At 35.3% G+C, this 14,618-nt stretch overlaps 1 long non-coding RNA gene across 1 annotated transcript; it reads left to right on the plus strand.

Annotated features, from left to right (window-relative positions):
• The first annotated feature begins 10,413 nt into the window (after positions 1–10,413).
• Positions 10,414–14,364, plus strand: LOC116441895. Its single transcript, XR_004239272.1, has 2 exons — positions 10,414–10,594; positions 13,916–14,364. It is a non-coding gene; the product is annotated as an uncharacterized LOC116441895 (long non-coding RNA).
• The last annotated feature ends 254 nt before the right edge of the window (positions 14,365–14,618 follow it).

The raw sequence follows: 14,618 nt of genomic DNA on the forward strand, positions 1-14,618 counted from the left end.
TTCTGATGCCAAACAGTGCCTCAGTCAGAAGTGCTCAGATCTAGTGGGAAAATATAAAACCCTTTGGCTGTGTAGCCGCTTAGATTGTGCTCTCAGACTCCAGAAAATGTGATTCATGCTTCCCTGTGTCTATACATAAAAGACTATTTAGGCCTGTGTCTGGTACTTGATATCTGGTCTTCAGGGAAAACTTGGGCAGTTCTCAGATTAGACTTCTGGCATACTATTCCATGGAATTTAGCATGGAAATCTAAACCTGAATAGAAGAATTCCCAAAACTAGCTTTGTTCACATGAAAGACAGTCATTTATTCAATATCTTTGTTTTCTTAAATACAGCAAGTCAAACTGCTTGAAAATAACCTCCCCGTCACCCATCCTTCCCTCCTGATTCCTGAAATAACAGTGAATGAAAGTTCTTGAAAGCAGCATCATTTCACACCAACAGAATCTTTATTTTCTGAAAATGTTGAATGATAATTTTTGAATGACTTGTTACTTTAAAATACTTTATATGCATTTGAGTGAGTTTGATCGCTTCTACTTCTAAAAGGCTGTCAAGAAGACCTGACAGGGATCTAATGTAGGGTTAGAAAGGGGAGAAGGAATTGTTAGCAGTCCTGTGCTGTCTGTCTGGGCTGAACACTCTGTAAGAGAGAAAATTGAACAGCCCTACCAGGTGCTCAGTGTGTGAATTTACTCTTTGAAGGTAGGACAATCAGCAGCTGCCACTTCCTTGTAATCCTGAAACACAGAGAGAAGCTACTAAAACTGTACATTTCTTGTAAAAGGACTAAACTTCAGCTTTTAAAATTGCTGGAGGAATTAGTCCCATATAACTGTTTATGAATATCTGCATTACCTTTAACTTCAAGCTGTAGCCCTCAAGCCATTAACAGAGTTTTCCTTGCCAGTGGCTTTCTAGGGAAAAAAAAAGCAATTATAAAACTGGGGAAGAGGAAGGGAGAAAGGGGAAATTTCTGTTTCTTCTAAGAAACAACACAAGTGATACAATTGTTTCCTGACCTCCTTTACAGTCCCTACTAGTTTGATTTCACTGCTGACAGGTATACCAGAAGTCAATTAAATGATCTTGCTATGACAATGTTGGAACTTGTTAAAAAACAACAGAGATTTTGATTTTCTTGTAATTATGCGATCATATCAGATAGGCAAAATAACTCTGAATAATTGTTACACAGTCTTTTAATATTATTTTTTTGTTTATTAATGTATTTGTACATTTATTATAATTCTTGCTAAGGTTTTTTTGTTTGTTTGCTTATATGGAAATTTTTTGCTCAGACTCAGGCTTTCATTAGCAACACAGGATTCTAGGTTTCCTCTTGCAATTTTTTGTCAATAAGTTCAGAACAGAGCAATGAAAGGAATGATTGCTTGGCTGATTGTTGCGCTGCAGCTCACGTACACTGAAGCGTGAATAATTTAAACTGTGCTGGCTTGTCAGTATTGGATTTGTATGTGGTGTGAGGAGAGCTCAGAGGGAGGTGTCAGATAAATCACACAGCAGAAAAGAACCAAAAAAAAAAAAATTCTCCCAAAAGGTTGGATCAAAGGTGAAGAGAGAAGGGTTCTATTGTGGGCACAGCGCAAAGAAAGACAGGAGGGTAAATCCCTTCCTTCTTGTCAAGGAACTGTTTTGGATAATCAGTAACTTTAAAACAAATTGTGTCAGCCTACAGCACTGTTCAGATCTTCTGGGACAAAAACACTTTCTGAATTCAGTGGGAATGAAACCATTTTGAAGGGTGCCTTTCAAAGTCATTACTTTCTTTTCTTCTGAAATCATTGTTTTATAAAGTAACTGTTTAATAGGACATGGGAACAGAAAAAAAAAACAGGTGAGCATTAGAAAACTAACACACTCAAGGTTAAAGATCAGTAATCTGTCCATTGTTATGATTAAAGATTGGGAAGAAAAAATAACTTTGTTATGTGCCCATTTCTAACCTTCTCCATTTCAAAAAAAGTTGAAAAATCTTCCACGTACAGAAGAATTGGGTGCAGTAAAAGGGTTTCAGTGTAAGAATTTTACTGTGATTTTTATTTGTAGTCCAGGGAAACCATAAATAGTGGAGCCAGTCAGCCATCCTCTGCTCCCTGTGATGGGCAGCTTGCCTGTGTGAAAGCACAGTGACTGAAACCAATGTTCACATTTTACTACCAGCCTAAGGGATCAGCAGTGTCCCACAGAGTCATTCCGAGGGTGTCTCTGTGTACTGCAGGTAGCACAACTGAAAACAATCTCCCCCCCCCCACACTCCCTGCAAACAGCAATTTTAAGTAGCCAAAGATGTTGATTTGCACATCAAGAGTTTTGGCTGTTACACTTTACCTTACCCATCTATTTATCTTTGTTCTGACAGAGCCTGACATGTCCTTTGCTCCATGCCTCAGACTCAAAATAGAGACAGCAACCCTGTCTTTGCCATGTTCTATCACAGGGTTTCAGTGATTTCCAGTCCTCTTTATTTCAGAGCATCTGACTAACCTCGGTGCAGGGTCAGACTGGATTTGTGGGTTTGGCTATGTACTGGACATGACGTCTTTACAAAAATAAAATACTACGAGGTACAAAAAAAAGATCTGTCAAGCAATCACTTGTAAATGCTGGTTTTTCCCAGTGGAAAAAACATTGTTATGCTGCTGTACAACTGATAACAAAGTATTTGGGGATTAGGGAAAAAAAACCCCAACAAACAAAAACCCAAACATATTCCCACATGGCCAATATTAAGTTCTGCTTACTTATTATAACATAAAATATGTTGCTTGACATGAATGAAGAGGATGGGTTCAGAATTTTAGAAATCTCAAGGTGTTGTGAAAACTGGAAAAGACACCACTACATTTCTCAATGCAGTACCACAAAATAATGGTCCCAAGAGCCCCTGTTAAAAAGATACAAAAAGCATGTAATGGGGTAATACTTAAATGAAAGTCTGTTCAGAGAAATTTTCCCTCTTATCTTCTGTGAGAGACTGGAAGAAATGATTACTTGCTCAAAACAACCAAAGTGTGTGCGTGTGTGAGTGGGTAGGGCAAGTTCCGTGCTGGGGGATGTGCACTGCTCCACATCCCACAGGAGGCCAGAGCAGATAAAAACCACTGCACAGACACTCACGTGGTCACATCCCTATTGTCCTTGGATTTTATGGCAACAGACACTATACTGGATCCAAGGCGATAGTTATATCTTGCTTTTCTCTCTCTTTTCCTCTCTTTCTCTCTTTTTCTATTTATAATTTCCTACCCTTATAATGGGTAATTTAAGGTTGGATGGGTTAGAGTTTGCTAAGTCAGTGCTTTGTGAAATGCTTTATCTCAATTGAATGTTTGCTTTAAATTTTACCAAGTTTGTGATAATCTAAAGCTTGTCAGTAAGGTCTGGGCTTTTTCAACCTCATGAGAACTTTTGCTGAGTTCTCCTTTGCACTGCTCAGGAAAAAGTAGTACCTTAAGCCCCTTTCAAATAAACTTACCTAGCAAGGACATGGACTTTACATCATCTTACACCATACCAGGTATATTTGTGAAGAAGGGTCATTTCTGATTGCTTGCAATTCATACCAAGGCAGTTCTCAGCATTTTCAGACATTGCTAAGACTTGCCCTTAAAATCAAGGTGCCACTGTACCAAGAATACACTTTGACTATATTCTTTTTCAGTTTTTAAAAGTACAGGAAAAAGGGGTTATTAATATTTATTCATAGCTATATTTATATGAATCAGAGCAGTGCCAGAGTTTTTCTCCAGTTCTGAGTTCAGCTGGCAGAAATTGACTACATCCACACTATGAAATTATCTTAGTCTGCAACCAGCATATTTCTTCTAACCTCTGAACCATGCCTAGAATTTTTTTAGGAAGTAACGGGCCCAGGCCAAAAATTATACTAAGAAATTATTTGGAAATATATCATTACAGGTATTTAAGTTTCATTCCACTAACCTTTTTCCAGTCTGACACCGATGAACATACTGATAACCGGTAAATCCAGTGCATCAAATTGCACATAAGATTTTGTGTAAGATGTATACTTCAGGTACTGTAGTGAGAGAGATTCCCCTTCTTTACGTTGTAGCAGTCACTAAAAGCTAGACCATAATCTGTGCTGTCACATATACTTAATTTATGTTCAATTATATGATTTAGAAACAAAAGGAAGCTTGTTAAAATTGTACAGTTTTATTTATATTAGTGATAGGATAACATAGAGCTGTAGAACTAAGCACTGCTTAAATAGTTCTGGGCCATGCTGAAATATTCTTTTGTTTTTATATCAAAGAACAACATTATGATACGAAATTGAATTAAATTTTTTCTTAAAATATGAAATTGAATTAAATTTTCCACCTTGTGGAAGAAAAGCCCAAAGCGAACATTTTGGTGACCATTTTGGAGAAAGATAACATCCTCTCAATTTTAGTTGGACTAAATAGTCCCCATTTCTTCACACTGCTGATGGTCACCATCTTTCCTGAAAGCTGCTTAAGTAGACAAATTTTGGTAAATGGGATATGAGAGACATTTGAAAGAAGCAATTGTTCCCGAATTTCTGTGAAACCAGGGGAAAAATATTATGCAGAAGGCTAAATATTTACTTCCTAACTTTCCATTTACAAGAAATCTAACAATTGGAATCTAGACAGACGAGGAAAATAAGTATACAAATGTGTCTATATGCTTACACTGAAATAAGGCTGCTGGAGACAGATGTGTTCTGTCAAGATAATGGTTGGGGGAACCCAGGGTTTTTACCCATTTACATATTTCCCTCCAATGAAAAAAAGAAATTTTAATCACATCTGGTATAGCTGAAAAGCTCTATCTTTTCATGGCATCCCAAGAAATGTCAAGTAGACAGAACATAAAAAGAGTATCTTACAGCATTTTAGTTACTTTTACAAGTTTAAATCTCATGGCTAACATCTTAATATGCTAAACTGTACAAATGCAGTTAAACCCACAGTTTTGTGATTAAACTATGAAGGTTAAAATAAGTATTTTACAATTTTAAAATTTATAGTTTAAAAAGATTCTACAGTCTTTAGAGTTTGTGCTCAAGACTTAAAATATTTTTTCTGTAACACCACATTACTTTGATGTTATGGTAGAATTTCTTTTCAGCCTCAACTTTTGCTTGCAAATATACCTGCATGACAGTATTTACATGGAATAATTTTCTTCACAGCAGATGAGGGCAAAGCTTGCACAAAGTAAATACAGAATAAATTGGTTTCCTTGTTGTCCTTAGATTCAGTGCTTAGTTACAGGGTTTAGTTATATCATCTGTCTGTATCTGAGTTTAACACACCCTTAATGGTCTGGCTTTTTTCTTCTTCAATTCATATGCTATTAAAATGTAGCTGCATTTATCATTAAGAAGTATGTACAATACATTGGCATAAAGTAAAGAAAGGGAAAAAAATATTTTGTTTTGTGCCCAGGCAAATCAGGCTAGCAGACAGATTGGAGCAAGGGATACCAGAAAAAAACATATGCGTTAAGTAAGACTGAAAAATGATCATTAACAACTAATTTTTCTCTGCTGTCTCTGATGTAGTATTTCATAAATTTGATAGATGCTTTTAGCAAAATCGTGTTCAGTACATAAACCCTGAGAGTCTTTTCACTGATCCTACTGAGGTTTTGGTTTCTACACAGTCATTGTAGGAAGGGATTGAACTAATTCTATGTTAGGTAACCTGCATTATTCCCCTGAAATAAGTGCAATACCATGTACTTACACCAGAGTTTATAAGATATTTGGATTATTTGTTATGTATGTTCTTTGCGTCTGCAATGTCAGTGTAATCATTACTTCCATGAAGCTGATAATGGCAGAAAAGAGGAGAAGAAATAAAGAGAAAAGTCTCCAATGAACTTGACTGTTTAGAAAAGAGAAAAATGAGTATTTTTGCACTAAGAATAACTAAGGAGTCAAAGCCACTTTTACTGCACCCATTTTATAGTACTGACCATCCCCAAGGAGATTTTAATGCTTGTAGTCCCATAATGATGCTTATTTTCTCAATTTTTAGCCCTCCTACAGCACAATCATCTCAGCAATTGCACTGACTACAAAACTTTTAAAAGGGAAAAGAGGCATTTTCTACTTTAGAAGGCATTTTCACCGCAGTTTCACCCAGAATCAGCTCTATGCAAGTTAAAACACTAAGCCATTGGGGCCAAAGCAATCCCCAGTGTCCCACAAAAACAGTCAGAGACACAGAGTGATTATGGTTGGTTGAGAACAAGAGGAGCTTAAAAACATCTGATATGAGGTGAGATTGATTTTTAGGAATATAAGTTTATATAAGTTTATATAAGATAGTAAGTTCTGTCCTTCATGCTAGGAAGTAAAAACTTTTCCAGTGCATTAAAAAGAAAAAAAAAAAGAGATTCACTGCATTGTCATTTTATTATTCCATTAGACATGTGAGCTGGTATTGATTGGGGATTTGTGAGTGCAGCTGTAGTTCACAAGGCTGGACCATAAGTGTATATGCTTAAACGTAAATCTTCAGACAAGCTGAAAATTCATACTGAATTTTCTTGGTTTTATTTTTTTGATTTTAAATCTTTTCCTTGTAGCTTAAAATAAAACTCAATATTTCTTTTCTGAACTTTCTGACTCAAGGGATTTTAAAACCACTCTGTACCTGAAATCCATTTCAAGACTAAACAAGTGTGGAGGCAGGAGAAAAAAGTGCCAGTTTTCATCCTGTCTTGTGTGCCATTTGGGATGTCAATAACAGTTTAATATCAGAGTAAGAATGGAAGCTGTGTGGGCTTTCTACTAGCAGTACTTAGGACTCATCAGTGAACTGATCTTAGCATCTATAATTCCAGAATCAGGTACATAAGCTTACTTTGAATTTACTTGTCATACAGAAAAATGGGTTTCACCATACCCCCACCTTATTTGTATTGTTACATTTATTTGTCTGCCACAACATTTAGCTTCTTCCTAAATAGCCAGTTATCCACCCTGCAATTAAGATATTAAAATATGTATGTTTAATAAATTGCCTAGAGGTTAATGTGATTTTACAATACATAAGTTCTGTTTCCAGACGAAAAAAAATGTTTTTGCTCTCTTACTACTATGCTGATGTAACAATTGCTCTTCAACTTTCAATATACTTATTTTTTTGAGGTGCATGACCATAGCTCATGGGCAATTGAACATTTTCACTTGTAACAAACATACATTTTGCTTGCAAGTTTCATATAATTTTAGCTAAATTAGCAGCAGTTAAACATTTTGCTCTAACAATAACGATGTAAGTTTCTGATCACAGGCACTAGGACTGTATCTATTAATCATTTTTAGGTGATTGTATAAAACTGCCAATCTCAGGGGCCAAAATAATGGATTCATTAGCCTTAGTGTATAAAAATATCTGAATTACTCAATATATAGTATAAAGTGTGCCTGATTTATAATCTTTGTTACCTTCTCTCCTTTGGATGCCTGCAGAATTAACTTGCCCAGAAGACTTGCTCACTTTTACCTGAGCTCGGTGAAGGTGGGAGTTGGACAATTCCATTTCTAATATTAACTGATTGCTTTTATCACTTAAGCATATTTAAAAAAAGGTACAGCATATTATAAAAAGGTGTCCTCTGAGCATTAGCTACTAATTTAGTGTTAAATTTCTTATTGAAAATACAGAACTGTGAAATATCAATGAAGAGAACTGCTTTATTGTGGACTGCTGCTTTTCTATGTATTGAAATATTATGATGATTACTAAAGATACTAATTGTGAGATTATTGAGCAAAGATTACATTTGCTTGGTAAAGAAACTGTCATGGGTCATTTCAAATTTTTTAAAACCAGATATAACTGAAGGCCTCAAAGCAGGTGAGCACATATGGACTATGTAACCACACTGCCAAAAAAGTGAGTGTAAAACAACAAGCGTCTGGGTGTGAATTTAAGGCAAAGGATGTGTAGAGTTGCTTTCCTTAACCAGGAATGTCATTCTTTATTCCATTTACATAAGAGAAACATTGGTTACAATGGCACAAGGTAAGCACTTATGAAGTTTTCCCAATCTCTACCTTCATTCAAACATATTTTTCCTTTATGCATCTCCCTGATATCCATACGTCATGTTTACCCCTTGGAATCTGACTGAGAAACACTTTCTGATTAATCTCCTTCAAAGATATGACTCAGCAGGAACAATCCACAGACCAATTTTATAGTAGTAAAGTAACAACAACAATTTATATTTGCCCCCATTTAATTTTGTACTAGATGCTAATTCTAGTTTTTTGCTGAGATATTTAGGACCAAGCTTTTTTATTCCATGCTGAGCGAACACACATCAGGTTTTTAATTACACAGTTGTGAAAAATGTTATAGATAATCCTTATTAATTTAATACAAAATTATTTTCCCTTTCTGTAGGCACCTCACTGGGTTTCTGGAATATCAAAGTACACTATCAAAACTCTTTTACTGCTGATTTTTAAAGAGCATGAAAAAGAACAACTTGAGCTTACTAGAAGACGTTATGAAACAAATCTATGGAATTAAAACCTATGGGGTGACTGAGGCAATCTCTGTGTTCTGGCATAGCCATGCCAAGAAAATGCCTCTTAGCTTTTTCCCTACCATTTTCCTGTGGACCTCAGTGAAAAAATTCTGCACCTTCCCTCTATTCTAGTTCCTGCAGCTCTTTATATGGTTTTCAGTTCTCCTTATAACTAAGCTAGTCATTATTTTCTTGCTATAAAGTTAATGACTGCTTCATACCTGGCTTCCAGGGGGTGTAGTAAACAATCATTATTATCTCACTTTATGAATGCATGGAAGAGGCAGGATGACATCAATGCATTCCTTTATGAAGATATTGAGACTTACAGCACCAGTTGATTTTAATGACACTGTACCTGCACTTAGCTATGAAATAAAATATGCAGAAGTGCCAGCATCAGTCTCCAGTTCCTTTACTGTGTCCACAGTTAGTAACTCATATAAAGATTAGCTATTTAGGTAGGAATAAGAACAAATAAACAACAAAAAAAATCTTTTTACATGAATAAAATTTTATAGTCAAAGTCATTGTTGAAATGCTACAGATACTCAAAGTGCAATTGAATTTTAAAAAGTGATTAAGCCAATTTATGGTGCCAAAGTCCTCAAGGGTTATTAAATTTAAAAAAGGAAAAATATTAGTCTCTACTTAAAGTGCAATTTGTCAGAAATTGGGTACTTTGGGTGTATCACCAATACTCATGCTATTCTTCTGCCACTTGACTGACCACTTTCAAAAACATAGTCCAGACTCTAGAAATTTGTCTGATCAAGGATTTGTGTTCTTATCTCCTTATGTACATTCATATCTGTAAAAGTAACACATTTAAATATGGTTTTTGTACTATGCTGCATGACATTCCTTTCCAAGACCTATAATTTTTGTTCTAAATATAACTGAACTAATGATATACTCACGTTTCAAGAGTTTGAGTACTTTATATAAATGCAAATTTTATATATATATATATATATATATATATATATACACATACACACACACTCTCATACATATAAATGTGAAGGATATATATTGATATCAGTGTTGATAGATATATAAAAAACTCTTTCCAATCAATTTTTGTAATAAAATGAGTTATAGTAGTTATAAAATATTCTCACTGAGTCATAAAAATATATGCTATGCATCTCAAATTGTTTATTGACACCATATTCAATAATTCTATTTTGATTTTCTAGAGTGAAAAGCTTTGGATCAAATAAAGTTATTCAGCCAGTATTTTAGTTATCAGACAGAAAAAAAAGGGACAACATTCTTCTTAAACATTGTAGGTATAAATTCCATATGTTTTTTGTATATGCACAAATTATAGAGGGTTTAAATAATTATATATCTGGGTAGATCTTCCAGTCCTTTCCTGAATGCTAAGGAAAAGTCAGGATATTGCTATACACATTAAATCTCAGACAAATATTTCTCCTCATGACATTTCAGCTTTAAAAGTATGGATATTCTCACTAAAATATATATATAAAAATTAATTTAACAGTTTGACCCAAAGGCAATTTAATGAGAACTTCTGTAGCAACATGTACCAGCTATAAATTATTTGAAAAGCAATTTATAAAAGTGACAGGAGCGTACACATATGTAGATTCTCCAGCTGTTAGTCTTTGCTGAAAAATAAGAAGTTTAAGACAGAATTCTTTGTTAAAATATTTTAAAAAATAGTTTCTATACCACACTATATAGTTAAGAAAGCCACAGAAATCTTTTGCTTATGTTTTTTTTTCTGGTGCCTAAGAATTCAAAATTTTTATTAGAAGAATTTGACAGAGTTTTCATTTTTGTTTCTCTATCTTTCTTATATCCTCCCAGGGCCATGACTTTTTTGCAAATGTTGAACATCTTCAATCTGGATTAATTTTGGATCATACACCATATCAGAATGTGGTCTTTCAGGGCTCTTATTTATCCCAATCACAATTTTCAAAGCTTATCTAGAGTCCTGGATTAACTACCTGGATGTTACCTGAACAGGAATACTTTCAATGTCGCAGTAAGTGCCTTTTTATCTATTTTAGCTCATCATAAAAAAGGTGTTGACTTTAAGAACCAAACCAAATGTACAAGCCTTTAGAGATCTAAGATTACTTAATAATTAGGATTAACTGAAATTACTTAACACATCCTGGAAGAGAAAACAACTGTTGCCACATAAACACAAGCCTGTAAAGATCAATAGTCCCTTAAAATAGATCCTGCTGAATAACAGTCCTTAATGCAATATTTAAAACAAACCTATTTTTTTCCCCCATGTTGACCACTTTCATTTTTTAAAATCATACCTTGGAAAAAATCCTTCTCTAGTAAGAAATGCTTCCTTTTTTCCATCCTAAATGACAGTGTTAGAAGTAAGTGATCTCAGAGGCTTTCTGTGAAGGACTTCAATTGAGTTGGGCATCTGGCCTTAATCCAAGATCTGAGGAAGAATTTGGAGAGCATTACTGTGCAATTCCTTCGTACTGGTAACGACTTTGGCTGTGCATGTGTCTGAAGTGAACAATATGGAACACATATCATGTTTCACTTTCCAGCCTGGGGAGAGAAGATGCTTCCTCCTGGCTGGGCGAACCACAGGCACATTGCTGAGGCTTCTCATTAAGCTGAATTAAAATGTTGCCTTAAACATAAACATTCATGTTTATATCTGGATCATTTGTGGCAATTACCTTTTTTTGGCCATTTCTGTAAAACAGGAACAAAGGTTTTTAAAACACTTCTAATTAAATAATTGTTTTCAATAATTTGTACTAAATATTTATTCATTTATTTTAAATATCTTATGTGTCCACATCCATTTTTGTATTAGCTATTTTAAACTCACACATAAATAGACTTCAGATCTACAAAAACTGTATGTGTACCTGCTGCTATATGCAATACAAGTTCTGCCTAGATAAAAAAAATCTAAATCCAGATAGACTTCATAATCACAGCTGACTATGACTTCCTTCTGTTGTTAAAGGATTTAGTCATAAGCTAAATTTTTAACCTTGTTAATCTTAAAGACCTATCATTTTCCCTAGTAAATGCTCCATTATTTGGAATAAGTATTTTAGAGATATAAAATTTGGAAAAACCTAGCCCAAAATAACTTTGTAGTCATATTTCATCCAGAATGAATGTTAGCCCTAAGCAAAATGAGCAGAGGACAGAAACTGGACCTGCTTGTATAGTATTTCACAAAATATAGTTCTCATTCCTTTTTGCAAATAAAAAACCCAATAAAAATTAATGAAGGTTAGAAAAACTATTCCCACTCAGATTTTCACTGTCTCTTCCTTTTCCCTCCCATTCCTTAAATAAAATAATGTATATGTTTATTAATAGATAGACGTTAAGTGATTTTTTTTCCCAAGAAATATTGAATGAAAACATGAAGTTCAAGTAATGAAAGAGAACTCTGTAATGGCAGCCGTGTGTAAACAGAATGGCAGGAGTTTCAAAGCATGACGTTTTCCTTGATTTACTCATTTAAAATAGATGCCACAGGACAGGGACATTTAGTTCTTCATGCATTGTAGTGAGTTCTCAGCTTTATTACTGCAGCATATTAACTTCTCTAGTTTTAGCCATTATCTCCTTACAAAAAGCCTTTGATGATGGGCACAAAGCAGGCTCACCTGTAGAACAGAGTGGCATTCCTGAGATAAAACCATGCTGAAACTAAATCTGTAAAATACCATTGAACTGTAGCTGTTTCCATAATTGGAGCAAAGTATGAGGTGAACATCTCTCTTATGCAATTTTCCTCTTGCTCAAACCCAGGGTTCTAGGAACTTATATGAAAGATTGCTTTCAAGCTATAGATTAACTAAAACTAATTGATTCCCAAAGAAGAAATTAACTCCATGGTTCCGGTTTATGCAATTTCTGATTCTTGGTATAATTGTTAGGTTTTACTTCTTGATCAGTAAATTAAGCTAGGAAAAGTTGTAACACAGTTTGAGGAAGAAGTTTTAGGCAGTGAGCAGTTCCCTTTTGAAAATAACCCATCCTCGTCCCCTGTACAAGAGAGGATAGGAGAAGGACAGGATTAATCTGATTATTCCTTTCTCTTCAAAGCCTTTAAAAGATAAATAATTAGAAATGCAAAATTTTATCTGTACAGGGAATGTGTATGATGGGAGGCAGTGAGCCCAAATCCATAAAGAATTATGAGGTAAATATTGGACTGTCACTGGAGTTGATGTGGTGTTCACAATACTTTCATTTAATTGTGCATACACTTCATTATGTTAGATATTACAAATGGCCCAAATCCCATGACCAGAAATATTAAGGAACAAATAGATACATTCAGAGTGGACAAACTCACAATAAAGACAGAAAAGTAAAACAATCCACTAAGAACAAACAACAAAGAATGAATGTGGGAGAACTAGAGAGAGAGTTAATTAAAGAGTTGAGACATGACAGTGAAGCATATACAGTACATACAGAAAAGAATGGGAAAAGGAAAAGAGCCCGACAGACCATCAGGGCATCAATCAAAGCATGTGGTAGCACAGGAAGCAAACAAGAGTGTTAGGAAAACCAGTTTCATACTGAATGCATTGTTGAGATTAAGCTGCTAAAAATGGTGAATAATGGAGTTGAAAATACATTTCAATCAGGACTGGCAGAAATAACCAGAGACATGGCTAAATGAATATGGTAAAAAAAAAGCAGTACAAGGGGGACACTGCTTCTGAACTACTGATGTTAAACTTTTAAGTGAGAAGTAAGATGGTAAAAAGAATAGTGTAGCACTTTTTAGTGACTTTTACAAGTAAAATAACATATAGTGTTTTCTGTTTATGAACTAGCCATGAAAAGTAGAAACTTATTTGTACAGAATAAAGCTTTCATTTCACTAGTTGCTTTCTGCCTTGTTGCATCTGTAAAGGTTTCTTTGTTCCCCAAAAACAGTCAAACACAAATAGGATCATAAATAATTGCACTAACTACCTTTAAAGTTAATTTTTAAGGGAGATAAATTACAATCCTTATTCCTACTATAAAGTCGTCATATTTTCACGCTACTCAGGAAACTCAGGTGACTAAAACCAGGAATTGAACAAAAGGACTGTAATATGGGTTAAATAAGAAACTCTACGTGTGCTGGACATCATTAGCAAACGCACTTTGTCTTAACAGATGCTTTGCAGGGACATGGCCTGTCCTGGCTGCAGAAAGGGGTAGGGCCTAGAACTGTGTGGGCATGGCTTAATTGCTATTCTATACTGTCCACATCATCGCTGGGGGTGTGGGCTCAGGGGAAGAAAAATGTGACTCTACACCACAAGTGCATCATTTTGTTCCCTTTCTTCCTCAGGGAAGTTGTCTGGACCAACACTGAAGTCTGTTCCTCTCCCACTGCTGCCCATCCCTTCTCAGCTCACAGAAGATCACAGCTTAGACCGAGCAGAGCTGAGTGGAGCTGAAAGGAGCCGAGCCCAGAGGAGCAGAGTGGTTGCAATGAGGATAATCTGTTTTTCTGGGGAGGTGTTCTTCGTTGTTTTTGTTGTCTCAGGCTCAGGGAATGCCAACTGCAGAGAGCACTCACCATCTTGTCTTTGTCTTGGGAATAACTGCATGGCACTGGCGAGGTGCGGGAATGGCTGCTATCTTGGTTTTTGTCTTGTCAGCCATGCAGAACTGAGTCAAGGTGGTGAACACCTTTTTGTCTGTAAATCATCATCTCTTTTGTTATTAATATTGTTGCTTCTACTGGGCATTTCTTATTCCATTTCTGTTTGTTTTCAATAAATTATCGTCTCAAGCCATGGTCTCTGCCTTTGTCCCTCTCTCACCGGATGGAGGGCATAGGGAAGGGGAGCAGCTTCTTTTGAGTTTAATTCCCAGCTGGTTTTAAACCACCTCATGGTCCAATTCTGGTATTTACTGCAATCAAATTTTCTATTAAAATGTTCAATTTTCTAGCTGTACTGCTAAAGTAAGATTAAGTTTCTTAGTTGACATACGACTTTTAGCAAGTGCCATCAACACAGCCCTGTAAGCCTCTCTATTTCTTTGTG

The sequence above is a fragment of the Corvus moneduloides genome, chromosome 3, assembly GCF_009650955.1.
Source record: "Corvus moneduloides isolate bCorMon1 chromosome 3, bCorMon1.pri, whole genome shotgun sequence".
NCBI lineage: Eukaryota > Metazoa > Chordata > Aves > Passeriformes > Corvidae > Corvus > Corvus moneduloides.